This window comes from Lactuca saligna, chromosome 2 (assembly GCF_052625555.1).
Source record: "Lactuca saligna cultivar CGN05327 chromosome 2, ASM5262555v1, whole genome shotgun sequence".
Lineage (NCBI taxonomy): Eukaryota > Viridiplantae > Streptophyta > Magnoliopsida > Asterales > Asteraceae > Lactuca > Lactuca saligna.
In genome coordinates, this window is record NC_136418.1 from 173,720,911 (window position 1) to 173,735,800 (window position 14,890).

General features: G+C 33.9%; 1 pseudogene; it reads right to left on the minus strand.

Annotated features, from left to right (window-relative positions):
• Positions 1 to 702: 702 nt before the first annotated feature.
• LOC145032849 (3-ketoacyl-CoA synthase 19 pseudogene) lies at positions 703 to 2,328 on the minus strand (annotated as a pseudogene).
• Between the last annotated feature and the right edge of the window lie 12,562 nt (positions 2,329 to 14,890).

Consider the following 14,890-nt stretch of genomic DNA (forward strand, 5'->3'; position numbering starts at 1 on the left):
TCGTTTATTTGTTCAGCTAACTTAAACGAACGAATATGAACAAGGTCTGTTTATGTTCGTTTGGTTCGTTTACAACCCTAATTGCATGCTTTCAGCTAGTTACACACAAAATCAATGTTTTAAAAACTTGTTTTTAGTTGAACGATATAATGACCAGTTTCGGGTTCAACCGGTCCAATAGTTGAGTAAACCGGTTTCTATAATTTTTATATTTTTTCGTATTTTACTATACATACATACATATACAAATCAAGAATTTGATGTCCACAAGTTCAAACGTCAAAATACACATGAAAACAAATTATAGATCAATCTACGTGCATTAAAAAGAAAATAAAGTCCTAGATGAATATAAATGCATCAAAAAACTTCATAACATTTATCATGTGTTTTTATTTAAAAAAAATCTAAATAGATATGAAAAAATCACAAAAGTTTATTATGCAAAAGATTTTAATTCCGCGTGTTTTTATTCAATTTAATCAGTTCAACTAATTTAATTGAATTGGTTCAACCGTATTTTTATAAAAACCAACCGGTTCGATCCGATTTAAAAATAAACATAAACCAGTGATAGTTGAACCACTTCTTTTCTTGATTTTCGATCCAACTGGTTTGACCGATCGGTTCTGATTTTTAAAACGAAAGAAAAAAGAAACAAAGATTAATTTGATTGATTTTCAACCCATCTAAAAATCACAATAAACGATAATATAACATATATTAGTGATATTCATTTTTTTTTTCAAAACCAAAATACACATTTTTTTCATGTAGACACATCTAGTATTTAAATGATTTGAAGAAATCCTATTCACTTGGATATGACCATGACTCGTCGGTGCCTCTTATTCGTGATTAAAATAACAATAAACTTTTACTGCTTTACGTACGCAGAAGCAATTAACATCTTGCAAACATCTTACTTATATCTTCAGGTGTGACAAAATCCATAGCTTTATCATTGATCCATCCTAACTTCTCCAGATAAGGGTTTATGGTCTTCTTTGGAGGATAATTTTGGATCATATCTTTCCAAACATTTGTTCGATCCAAGTCTGAGGTCATGACCTCCCAAATACAGTTGTTGGATTTGAAACCTGCACCAAAGCTGATCATCAAGATTCTGTCACCTTTCTTCAGCCTTTTCTTGGCCTCCATGTACGCTAGAACATACCAAAGCCCAGCAGACGAAGTGTTCCCAAAACGATGCAGCGTCATTCGAGCTGGTTCAAGGTCATACTCGTTTAGCCCTAAATTTTCACCCACTTCATCTATCACGGCTCTTCCACCAGGGTGTAAGCAGAAGTGATTGATTCCAGTTTTAAGGTTGATTTTCGAACTAGATTTGAACAATAGATAACGAATTATCTCCCAAAGTGGAAGCACTTGTGGTAACAGCACTGTTAGGTTCTTCGTCAAAGCTCGAGCAGCAATTGTTTTGAGAGTTTTGCTGAGATAAATGGCTTTATATCCTTGAGCGTCTTCTGACTGCTTGCAGCAGTGGAAGGCTTCGTCATCCGAAGCCAAATTGGTTCGAACCAAGCATTTGAGCTTCAAAATGGCCTGATTCTTGCGAGCGCTGTCGTTGGTTAAAAGCATCGAACAGCCTCCTACCCGGAAAAGACAGTTAGAGATCATCATGGACCTTTCTCTCCCAGAGTACCATTGAGACGACATTGATTCTGTGCTCACAACAATGGCTATTTTCTTCTTGTGAGCCTTGAACAAGTGTTGCACCAGGTCGACGCTAATTAGACTTGCACTACACCCCATTCCTGAGAGATTAAACGACTTAATATCGGATCGCATATTGTAATGATTAACGATTCTAGACGTTAAAGAAGGCACTGCTGAGAGTAGCGATACATTCACCACAAGTATATCAACTTGAGATGGCAAAATTTTCGATCTGGCAAATATTCTATCCAGCGTATCGTAGAACACGGCTTCTATTTCTGATACAGAATCAACAAGTTTTGGGTCTTCTTCTTCACCCATTATGATGCTTTTTGGGCAATAAGTTTCTTCACCAAGGCCTGAATTAACCATGGTTCTTACAAGGAACCTGTGATCTTCTATACACAGATTCTTGTTGCGGGAAACAATCTTCGCACACTGGTGGGTGTCCAGCTTTCTCTCCTTCGGCGCCATGTAGCATTCGTAGTCGATCACATAGCATGATTCGCCTCGCCTAAATACCAGCTTTGTGAACCAAAAACTAACATATGAGATCATAAATAAAATCATACTTGCTGCGAATAACTCCACTGCAAAGGGAGCCATAGAGAAATATAGATATGGTTTTGAAGTGTTGTTTCTTGTGAGTTTTACATATAGCTAGGGCTATATATATGGTTGGTTCCAAGATACCCATGCATTATTATATTTGCGACAATTTTAGATATTTATTTTGTTAAAACAATGTGCAAATATTTAGAGAATGATTTTTTTTATTTTATTCTTTTTCTTTTTCTTTTATCTTTTTGAACGGCAGCCATCATCATCAAAGTCTTTTTCTTTTCTTTTTTTCTTTTAACAGCAACCAACTACATGATATTTTAAAGTCCAGTAATGTGAAATGATTCCATTAATAGATATTGCCTGTGAGTTGGTTGGCTAGTTGGAGTAAATATGACTGGGGACATTAATCAATGAAATTATGAATTTTGGTATGCCTGTTTATCGAGAAATTAAATATCCTTTTATTTTTTGTTTCTGATTTTTTTCCTACTCGTTTAAGTTGACAAATATATAAATTTAATATCCTATTCAAATTTAAATTAAATTAAATGATACTTGTCATATCTAAAATAGGTAGAAAGATATTATCGTTTAAGTTGACAAATGTACAAAATTTAAATTAAATTAAATGATACTTGTCATATCTAAAATAGGTAGAAAGATATTAGGTATATATATTCACATGTGTACGACCAGATTTGAACATTCAACCACAAAGATAGATGACAACATTGTATACGACTGGACTAGAAACCTTTTGATTTATCTATCACAATATATAAACTTTTTCCTAGCAATCATTCAAATACTTTCTGTTGGTATCGTATGTTCATTAATTTTATTTGGAAAAACGACTTATAATGGTATGTATTTATTAAAATTTTTCAAAAAACACAATTAAAGTTTTACTAGTTGAAAAAACACCATCTAACTAAGGATTTTGTACAAAAATACAAACAAAATATACAATTTGTTCAAATATTACATATGGTAAGTCGGTTGTTGTGTGTTAAATGTTGAGTATGCTCAAGAATTGTTAAATTAGCCTAATATTTAAAGACATGACATTAAAATGGGTGACATGACATTTATTAATGTATTTGTATTTTATAAATAAATATAGGGTTGCTGGAAACCATGATTTGGCTTAAGGCTTTGTAACACTCAAACTTTGTGGTGGCTCAAATGGTCGTCGGGTATAAGGCACTGCCAAGTTGTCCAGTAGTAAAATGTCACCTTTCTTCCATGGAACAACAATGCTTTCCTCTAAGATTTTCAGGTAATCGTGTATGAAATTTTTCTGACAACGGTGTTTCGACACCAAAAGTTATAGCCTTCACCAGATTGCATCTTCCCAACCAGTATACCCCACCACTATTCCGTTGAACTTGTAAGTCCATAACTCGCTTTGATGTATCAATCAGATCCACTTGATGGTGCAGAATCCCAATCAAGTGGATGATGTAAGATAGAATGGAGAAGAAGAAGAAGAAGAAGAAGAAGAAAAACAAGATGAATCTTCAATGTGTACAATGATATTCAGTATGATCCAATACACAAGATTCACACACACTTACACGTTCTCTTTACTTTCTCTCTCTATAACACCCACTATGACAATGGTAGCCTCTCAAGAATGCCTTCTACTCCTTGGACACTCTCCTAATCATTATTCCCCTTTGTCTAATCCTCCCCTCTTCCATATATATATATATATATATATATATATATATATATATATATATATATATATATATATATATATATATATATATATATATGGATCGAAAACCCAAGCCCAAAACCTAATGGCTCGACCGAAATCATATAAGATTTCGGTCCAAGCTACAACAAAACCCCAATACTGTTTTCGATCCTAAACCAAAAACTATAAATGCCTAGAAAAGAAAAGTATAAACCATAAATTTAGACCCAACAATCCCCCCCTTGGTTTATAGCTTTCTTTTCTTATGACATAACAAGCTCCCCCTGGGTTTGTAGGTTGCTTTGCTTTTTAATCTTCGCTTTGTGCTTGGCTTCAGCTTTAATCTTCGATTTCTTCACAACTTCAAGATGAACATATGAATCTTCTCTGTGAATGACTTTATCTTGAATAATTGGGATTTTCTTCAAAATTTGACTTTGAACGCACGTTAGGTGTGGAGGCTTCTTGTAAGGATTCTTAAAAATCAACATTTTCAGCTTGAGAATCTCTGAAGATAATAACAACAAGAGAGATTCTTCTGGATCACTTTAGCAGGTTTATAGATAGCAGCAAATTGATTGAGGAGGCTTCAATGCATTTCGTTACATAATCTTTAAGTACAGTTTCACTTTGCTTTTGGGGTTGAAAGATTGTATGTTGAGAAATAATCTTCACTTCTTATTACTTCGAATAAGAATTCTTCAATGATCATTGTTGTGCCTTGAAAAGTAACAAATGATTAAAAAGTTATTGTGGATCACAGAATCATAAAGACCCTTCTCACCACAGTTGTTCAAGGATGTAACATTGGCTCAATGAAAGACTATTCGCAGTATCTGTGTGAAGGTACAGTCTCCTTGAATCTCTTCTTCCTTTGAGTTTTCTGATTTTTGAATTCGCTTTTCAAGACAAAGAAAATTTTGAGACAAAAACAAAACTAAAAGTAGACTAACACAGAATAGAAATCACTAAGAAGTAAACTAAAAATAAAATATAATCAAAAAACAAAAGTATTTTTGGAGTTTTGATTTTTCTGAAAAAGAAATAAAAATAGAAATAAACATATTTTTGGATTTGTTTAATTTTCTGATTTTTTTAATTTTTAATTAAATTTTTTATTCTCCCCCTAAATTTGTGAATAAAGGAAAACTATGAACAAATTAACAAAAATAAAAATAAAAGATAATGACTAAATTAAAGACTTTTAGGATCAAAGTTGTCAAACAATCAACATCTTTTATCAGCACACTTCTACATGTTTAGATCTGGTCAATCACCAGTATTATGATCCATTTAAACACGAAGGATATTTACAAGTTGGATCGATTAAAAGTGATAAGACATTTCACCTATATTCCTAGATGGACCATTTAGCTGACGATGACCAAGGATATTGTTGTCCACCTTAAATTCATCAACGAGATCTACAGACAACATATTAAATGGTTCAATGTTAGATGTACGAGAACGTGTTCCCCACTTCCCGAAATACCCCGGAAATCAAGAACTTCCAAAGAACTCCTTTCTTTACGTGAGTATTCAATCACTGAGAGAAAAGATAGATATAGAGATGCATATGTTGTATCCTAGGTTGGATGTCTTTCAATCACACAGAGGGAACATCATATGACTAACATAGATAGAGGGTTAGAGAGATAGTAGGGTGCATATGTTGTGTCGCAGGTCGGATTTTCCGATCATGTAGATGGAACAACATATGGCTAACAGATAGAAAGAAATGCATAGATAAGGAGATGCATAGAAATAGAGTTGCATATGTTGCATTCCAGGTCAGATCTCTTCCAATCACACAGTGGAGGCAACATATGACTTACAAATAGAAAGCAAGAAAATGATTTCCTACAGACCTACTTTATCAGAACCCCCAAGTCACCCTATCAGTACCGAAATTAAGGACACGAGTCCATACATCGAGTAAATGTTAAACCACAGCTCTAGATACATATGACTTTAATGTATCCTGCAGGTTCCCATGTTTATCTCACTGCTTAATCTACCCGAGCGTCGTATGGTCAGTCCAACTAAAACTATCTAAGTCCATACTGTCAAGTCTTTACATTATCAAACTATGTCTAGTCCTTTTGAATCCTTCGTACCCTAACACATTGAACAAAGAGTCTAAACAATTTGGTTTCGTTGCATTACATGCATCATAAATTGCCCTTTAACACTAGACTTCATATCACTTCCAAAATAACACCTACAAACGAAAAACCATAAGAACATATTTTTTGAATTTTGATTTCTTCTCTTTAATTTGAGCATGGGGATGAAAGAAAATAAATGCACAAGAAAAAATAAAAAAATGTCTTTGAAACGAATCATTTTAAGAGAAGCTTAGAATTATCTAGAAGAAAAATCAAACTGTATTTCACCAACAACACGCATATGCAGCAACACATTCAGCTTTAGTTGTGTTTCAATCTCGAAACAGATCCAAAAATTCTTCATATCATTATGTATAATCCCCATTTGTGATCCTCTTCTATCTTTCTTCTTTCTGTCCCACAAAGGACACATCCCCTCACTTAAGGTTCTGAGTTATGTAGAGTTGAGAAATATCCTCTAGCATGTGCTTGGAACAGCCACTATCAACAAACCGAAGTCTGATGATATTCCTCCATAGCTACTCCAGCACAGAGTGCAGAATTAGTTGGTCTTTGGAACCCAATCCATTTTGAAACTGGGTTGACCTTTATCATATGTGCAAGGTACTCTCTCTCATGACATATCTTGTTTATCATATACAAAAGATGAAGAAATGTTAGAATCATTAGGTGATTTGGTAGTATGAACCTTTGCTATCCATCTGTAGTTGGGTTTAACCCATTTCTTGTTTGATCGGATGGATGCCTTATCACTCGCTTTAGAACTTGAGCCTAATCGTCGAGATGAATTTTGACCTAACCGATTTTGGTCTAACTGGACCATCTCTTGAATTTGGCTTCTTGGCTGAAATTCCCTTCTTAACCTTGGGAGTTTGATTCTTTCCTTTCTTGGCATTCCAGTCACCATTGTTTGAATGTGGCCTTCAAATGGTTTCTTTTCAAAGATCTCCCTTTTGGCGCATTCTGCCAACCTTGTGCATAGTAGGGAACATATTCACGATTAGGAAAATTTCAGGCAATGTGTACAGATGTTCCATAGTGAAAACATGTCTGTTTCTACACACTGGAGTTGTTTCTGCCTACTCCTGGTGGCGTTGCCATGCCTTGTTCCTGATTGTTCACACAAGCACACTTATAGCAACCAGTTTGTTTTGCTTGTTTTGGTGGCATGTATTTACCAACAGTAGGTTGATTAGAAACAATAGAATTAGAAGCAACATATTTAGATTCACAGTTCAAGGAGACATTTGTTTGAAAATCAACAGAATCAATGGAACTAGAATGATTTCTTTTATCCTTGTACCCATCTTCCTCTACTTTACCTGCACATAAAGTAGAATAATTAGTATCCTTCTCCTCAACACTCTCAGTTTGACCTGATTGTTCTGTCTTAACTGAAGCTGGTACAGGGGGTTGGCTATACTGAGAAGGTATTTTTTCTTAATGGTTTCAAGGGGTGGGGTATAGTTGTCAATGAAAGGAGGTGGGACACTATGATACCCTAGACCTTTGTTTTGATTATCTTTAAACTTCAGTTGTTTTTTCTATAATGGATGCAACTACCTCACTTGCCACATCAAATTTCTTATAGTTGAATTCAACATCCTTATATTTAGCTTTTAATTCATCATGTTCGACAGTTAATTTGGCAATCTCCGTTTTAGCATAATTGTGATTTTCACATTTATTACTATATTCTTCTTGAAGTTTCCAGAAGTCCTTGGTTTTGACCTCTAGTTGTTCTTTTAAAGGTTTTTGGGCCTTCCTAAGTGTATATCCTTCATATTTAAGGTCATCAATTTCCCTTTTTAGCAAATCATGTTGATCACGATAAAGTTTAATTTTAGCTTCACAAGACTAAGAACATGAAGCTTCATTGACCTTGGGGTTTGAGGAACTCATTGTTTACCAAAAATGCCCATTGAGTTGAAACCTCAAAAGTCAACCTTAAAAGTCAAACTAAAAAATTCAACCTTGAAAAGTCAAAATCGAAAGTCTTGAAAGTTAAACGAGAAAGCCAAAGTTAGAATTCAAGGATTAAACTTGAGAATCAAAAGTCAACTTTGAAAGTCAAGTGTCAAATTTGAAAGTTAAAAGTCAAAAATACAAAGTCAAAGATTTATGTCGAAAACGAGACTTCAAAATTCGAAAAAATGATTTTTTGGCCGAAAATGCGAGGCCTCTTGATCCAGACCGAGAAGATTCGCACCAAGAGGGGCTGCTGACCAAAAATACGAGGACTGCAAACGAGGATCGAACATGTGCAAACCGAAAACGTCAGAACCAAACACGTGCACACCGAAAGCGTCCGAAGCGCTCCACCGCAAACCCTCGCATGCTCCACCGAGAACCTTCACACCACGCTCCTCCGAGAACTCTCGCATTTGATCGTAAACTCGCTTCTTACCGAACACCGCTTTCAGTCGAAAACCCTCAGAAACGCTACTCCGAGACCAAGAATGGCCGTCTTGCCCTCACAAATAACATCCAAAAACACATTTTTTAAACCTTTTTAGTGCAAAACTCAAGAAAAAAAGTCAATTTTATGAAGAACGCGAAGAACAAAAACCCAATATTTCATCCAAAACCATCCAAAAATGCCAAAACCTTCAAGAAAAAGTCCAAAAATGTTCAAAATCTTGCCAAATTAATTAATACGATCCAAGCTCTGATACCACTTGTAAGTCCCAAAATCGCTTTGATGTATCAGTGAGATCCACTTGATGGTGCGGAATCCCAATCAAGTGGATGATGCAAGATAGAATGGAGAAAAAGAAGAACAAGATGAATCTTCAATGTATACAATGATATTAAATATGATCCAATACACAAGATTCACACACACTTACACATTCTCTCTACTTTCTCTCTCTATAACACCCAACATAACAATGGGAGCCTCTCAAGAACACTTTCTACTCCTTGGACACTCTCCAAATCATTATTCCCCTTTGTCTAATCCCCCATATATATATATATATATATATATATATATATATATATATATATATATATATATATATATATATATATGGACTGAAAACCCAAGCCCAAAACCCAATGGCTTGACCGAAATCACATGAGACTTCGATCCAAGCTACAACAAAACGCAAGACTATTTTCGGTCCTAGACCGAAAACTATAAATGCCTAGAAAAGTAAATTGTAAACCATAGATTTAGACCCAACAGAACTAGATCTCATGTTTCCTTTTTTAGTCAAAGTTGATTGCTAGAATTGGACTCTTCATTATTTCAATCCATCATTTATTCATTCGAGCTACAATTCGAGCTTTGTGGCCTAGTAATTGATAATGGAAATCAGCAAAAACTTTAAGGGAGAGTAAAATTACATGAATAATCAGGATTTGCAAACCTTTCTAATGAATTTGTCTTTAGTTAAGAATGTGGATACCCATCCTCGATCGATTGAGGATGAAGGATCATCATTTTCCCCTAGGACTCTTGTGTTGATCGGTTTGTGTTCTTCCCATCGATCAACAAATTCGGGGTAAATGTATTTAATCTTATCGTAAATTAACACATAGTTATGTATTATAGGTGTCCTAATAACAAGGATCATCATCTTACAATGATTTTTAGGGCATAGGATTTAACGAAAACATAACCTATTAAATCTCATAATTCCATCATCTAAATGAAATTCAATTTGTCAATTTGATTATTCATCTATAAAACGAATCTGAGCAAATTTGTGATGGAAGAGTATCTTTTGATCGTGAAGAGACTTTTTTGAAGTGAAAACATGACCGATGGCGTTGGTGTGAGGGGTGGCGCCACCCATATATGGAAGTTCATCGTATCTGAAAGCTTCAACAACGTCGTTGAAATCAGAAGCATGGGAAATGTACGGGAAACCTCAAAACAAAATAGCACCGGTCTTATGGAGAACATATTCCAGCCATGGCCTCTGATCACAGATGGTTTCCTTCATGTTACAATTACCAAACCTTGGACTAGGGATTATAATAGTCGGGAAGATAATTTTGGATCCATCTCCGATGTTATATTTCTTCTGTTGAAGTAACTCCAATTTTACGTAGAGATTTTCCTCCATGGTTATTTCCAGTAATCCCATTAAAGTTCCAAACTGATCCCATTCTAATGCATAACAATTGGTTACCAAGTCATTATTTAACCTATAACAACTGGTTGCCAATGGGTAGGATTTAAACTAAATGTATATTTTCGTTGGTGTTTTTTTTTATACAAAGCCTTTAATTAAATGGTGTTTTTTGAACATACAAAACTTCAATGTTGTTTTTTTAACATTTTTAAAACATCGTTACCCTTATAACTCATTTTCCCAATTTATTAAATAAACAAATATTGTTAAAATGAATAAAGTCTATTTTTCCAAACCGATATGTTACATTGGCATTGTATCAATTATTCTTTTTCATATAATTTCCATTTCTCCGTGTCACAACAAGTGAAAATACATCTATCATGAACAACACATTTTGGTGTAATTTATATTGTACATGGTACAAGTTATATAAGAGACAAAAGGACAAGTGCAGGAATTGGTTGAGGAACTTATTAAACCTACAAAATCTTGTGGTACCTATTCTTTGAAACACTACTAGAAAGAAGCCTTTTATGACATGCATTGTGTGTCATAAAAGGGACAAATGACACGCAAATGTGTATCATTGAATCCCATGTCATAAAGGAAGACGACACGTATTTGCGCATCATAAGCTTAGAACACGCATTTATGGCAAACATTATGTGTCATTAAATCCCTTGTCATAAAGGAAGATGACACACATTTTTGCATGTCATATTTTGAATGTTTTTTTTTAAAAGAATATTTTTTATAGACTTACTAATTTTCAAATTAAACGGAATTGATGCCTAATAATACAAAATAACATATCATATATAAAAGATACAATCCATTTTACAATATCAAATAAATATAATACATTAACTTTTTCATCATATTATCAATTCCCTAACAAAACAAAATCTCCAATTAAGGCACATGTTCTTACCCATTTATCTAACACAAATGCAACAAATTCCCAACTATTTCTCTCGCTACAAGCCTTTCAAAATAATATTGACATGGAAACTTGAATTACGAAACCACTTTTGCCTCCCGTATTCAGTTACTTCTTTCAACACCTCATAACATGTAACATACACATGTAAATAGATATATAAGTGTTTTTCAGATTGATTATTGCCTAATATTATCGTTTCACTACAAACTAAATGAAATTTAGTGACATAGAAAAAGTATCACTAAAAACTAAAAAAATGCCACTAAAGGTCATCTGGGAAATCCGTTGTATAAAAAAAGTGTCACTAAAAGCAATGTCACTAAAAGCCTTTAGTGAGCCTTCTCGATTGTATCGTTGCAACCCTTTTGGGTTTTATTGGCACTTTTTATGCCTTTATAACACCCTTTTAATGTCACTATATATTTTCTAAATTAAAAACATTTTTTATGTTTTTAGTCACTTTTTACCATAAAACATTTATATATGAATTTTAAGTGTGATTTTTTTATAAATTTAACTGAAATATAAAATATAAAAAATAATGAATACAATAAATGGAAAAACACAAAAATATTAATTTAGTTAAAACTTAACTTGTTTTACAATAATATCTCTATATTTAACACAAGAATATTTTCCAAGAGGCTTAATATGTGTAAACAGTGTGCTAGTAACACTCAAAACATGAATCTTGATTAACAGGCTTTAAAGAACCCATTCCATTCAATAAATCTTGATTAATGGCTTAACAAGTCTAAACATGATTCCATCTTGTCCAATCCAATAACCTAAAGTTATGATGCCAATGATTCATGAATAATGGAGCTTGGAAGAACCCATTTGATTAACTCATTTCGCCTCCTCATCTTCTCACCCTACAACCAAGTATGATGTTGCTGCTGGAAACACTCCTATGACTTCATACTGCATAATCATATCATTAATATCATTATAAGTTTTTATTATTTTTCATAAAACCAACAATAAAAATTAAAACTTCAAAAATTATGATATATGCGTTACAAAGACCACGACAAAGCCAGCAACATCACTTTCACTTGCTGCTTCAAGAAGGATAGTTGAAGCTGATGGGTTCATGTGAGTTGGCCTCTACGATGGATAGCTTCCACATTTGTAAAATCCCATATTTACCCTTTACCAAAACCAAAACATTTCCTCCTATATTGAACTATTTAAACAATCAGTCTCTATTTGTTGCAGGTTTGTAGGGAATTTGCTTAAAGGACAAACTGGTTAAGGCCTCTGATTGTGGCTCTCCTAGATTATACATATTTCTCCATTATGTATCAATACCATTTTCCCTTGCCTCCTGTTACTATACCATTTTAACAACAAATAATTAGCACATAGTTGGATTAGGTGTCTAAGTCAATAACTAAATTAGTATAATCTTGAATTATTAGCAAAGTCCTTTTGGGTTGTCCTCAAACCTAGTAATTAACTTGAATGCTTGTTGGAGAGAGAGACTGATTTATTAATTTTTTATATGATTACTAAATTAATTAGAAATAAAAATAAATTATTTATTAATATATTATGAGAATAATATATTAATTATAAATAGTATTATTTAATTAGGAATTAGTCTGAATTTAATTGGAATTAGTTTTTGGGAATAATTAGATTAATTAAAAGTAGAAGGACTAAAGGCAACAATGTCAAAAAAAAATTGAGCATTAACAAATTCTAGAACCTCCCAATAGGGGGACGATTCTATAAGGGGATTCTGGAAGTTTTCTTGGGCTTTAAGGAAGCCTAAAATGCCTTAGGGAGGAAACAATATGATAAGAGTTATCTAAAAGAAAACATGCCTTATCTACAACCTTCCTAACACTTATATAAACCCCTAAGGGGTTATGATTTTCGACACCATTGTTTTATAGAGCATTAAGGCAAAAAATATTTCTTCTCTTCCTCTCTCCTCTTAAGCTTCCAATTGCTAGGGTTTAGGTGTAAGCCATTAGAGGCACGAGACTTCTGGTTCATGCTTTCTGAAGACCAGTCAAGAAGGAATACTAGTTTATTTACTATAATAAACTAAGTGTACATAATTTATAATATCCCTTTCTTAATTTCAAAAATAGCAATGTACTTTTAGGGTTCTTGATATTCAATTGTTTGTTGCAAATCATATTGAGAACTTAGATCCATTAGGTTGCATGTAAGCTTATGGTTTAAGTTTTTTCCGCCAAAAGAAGATTTTTGTAACCTATAAATCCCATCAGTGGTATCAGAGCCATTGTTCTTATTAATCTTGCACAAAGTTAAATATATCAAAATTAGGGTTTATAGAAACTACACCTTAAGGAGGCAATTTTCAAAATTTACTAGGGTTCATGAAACCCTAGCCTCCACCCTCATATTTTCATTTTTTGAAAGGGTTTTAGAAACCCTAGCCTCCTTAGCCATTTTCAAAAATTGAGGAGTCCCTTTTAGGGTTTACCTTGTTTCTTTATTTGTTATTTTAAAAGCCTTAAAAATGAGCAATTAAAACCTAATAAACCCTAGCCTATTTTCAAAAATCAGGAGGCTTATGATTGAGATTAAATTTGAATTATTTTATTAATTGGTAAATTATAAATAATTATTTAATCCATAATGAGTTAATTAAGTTAATTAATTATTTAATTAAACGATAAATATTAAATCAAAATTGGATTATTTTTAAATTAAATTAAATTGTTATATTAATTTCAAAAAATTAAATTTAAACCTATTATATACACCTTATGCTATATATATATAATAAAAAGATTAGTATATTATATGTATAAGATAAGTCGGTCAAATCGCAAGTACGCCTCATTCATGGTGTAATGGCGTAAATTTTAAAACCAATTTTTCATTTTTGCAAACATCAAAACATCGATTAATATTTCAAATTCAAACGTAAACAATATTGTCACAACCGAATACATCACAAAGATCATAAAAATAGTTTTCCCCGATAATGTGTATGATCACGCCGGCGCCTTCCCACGGTCCTTGCTAGTACCTGAAACAACTGTAAGCATAATTGCTTAGTGAGTTCCCCAAAATACAACCTACGCACATACGCCTTTCCAGGCCCTGACCTTTCGGTCCATGTGTCTCAGGGGACTTCCGTCCTGACTAGGTAAACCTTCCGGTCCTACCCACGTCAACCTTACGGTCGACATCACAACGCCTTCCGGCCCATAACATATTCGCCTTCCGGCCCATAACATAATGCCTTCCGGCCCATATCAAGCATATCATTCATGGCACATAAAATGATTAACTTATCACACATAATACATATATCTCATATCATATCCGACCTTCCAGTCACACAGTTAAACCCTTCCGGGTACAGTATAGTGAGAAAACTCACCTCGTGGAAAGTCTAAGATCTCGCGTCCTCGCTATTACCGAATCTCAACGACGACTCTACCTCGCCTAAACATAAAAATATTATTATTTAATACGCAAATACTTCCACCACTAAAACTTTATCCGTTATCATCATTCTTCAAAGGGTAAAAGACTATTTTACCCTTCCTTGACCTAAATTCCTCATGTTGACCAAAACCCTGAGAGTACGCGGGGCGTACTGCTAGATGTACGCGGGGCGTACATCGCCAACCCTCCTGGATCGGGGTCTCCACCCAGTACGCTGCGCGTACTGGAAGTGACGCCCAGCGTAACCATCGGAATCAGCCACTCTTCATTTCTGGTCTTAATCGGTTAAGTCATTACTCTAACTTCCAGATCCGACTCCTTTAGTGTGTCTAAATCCATA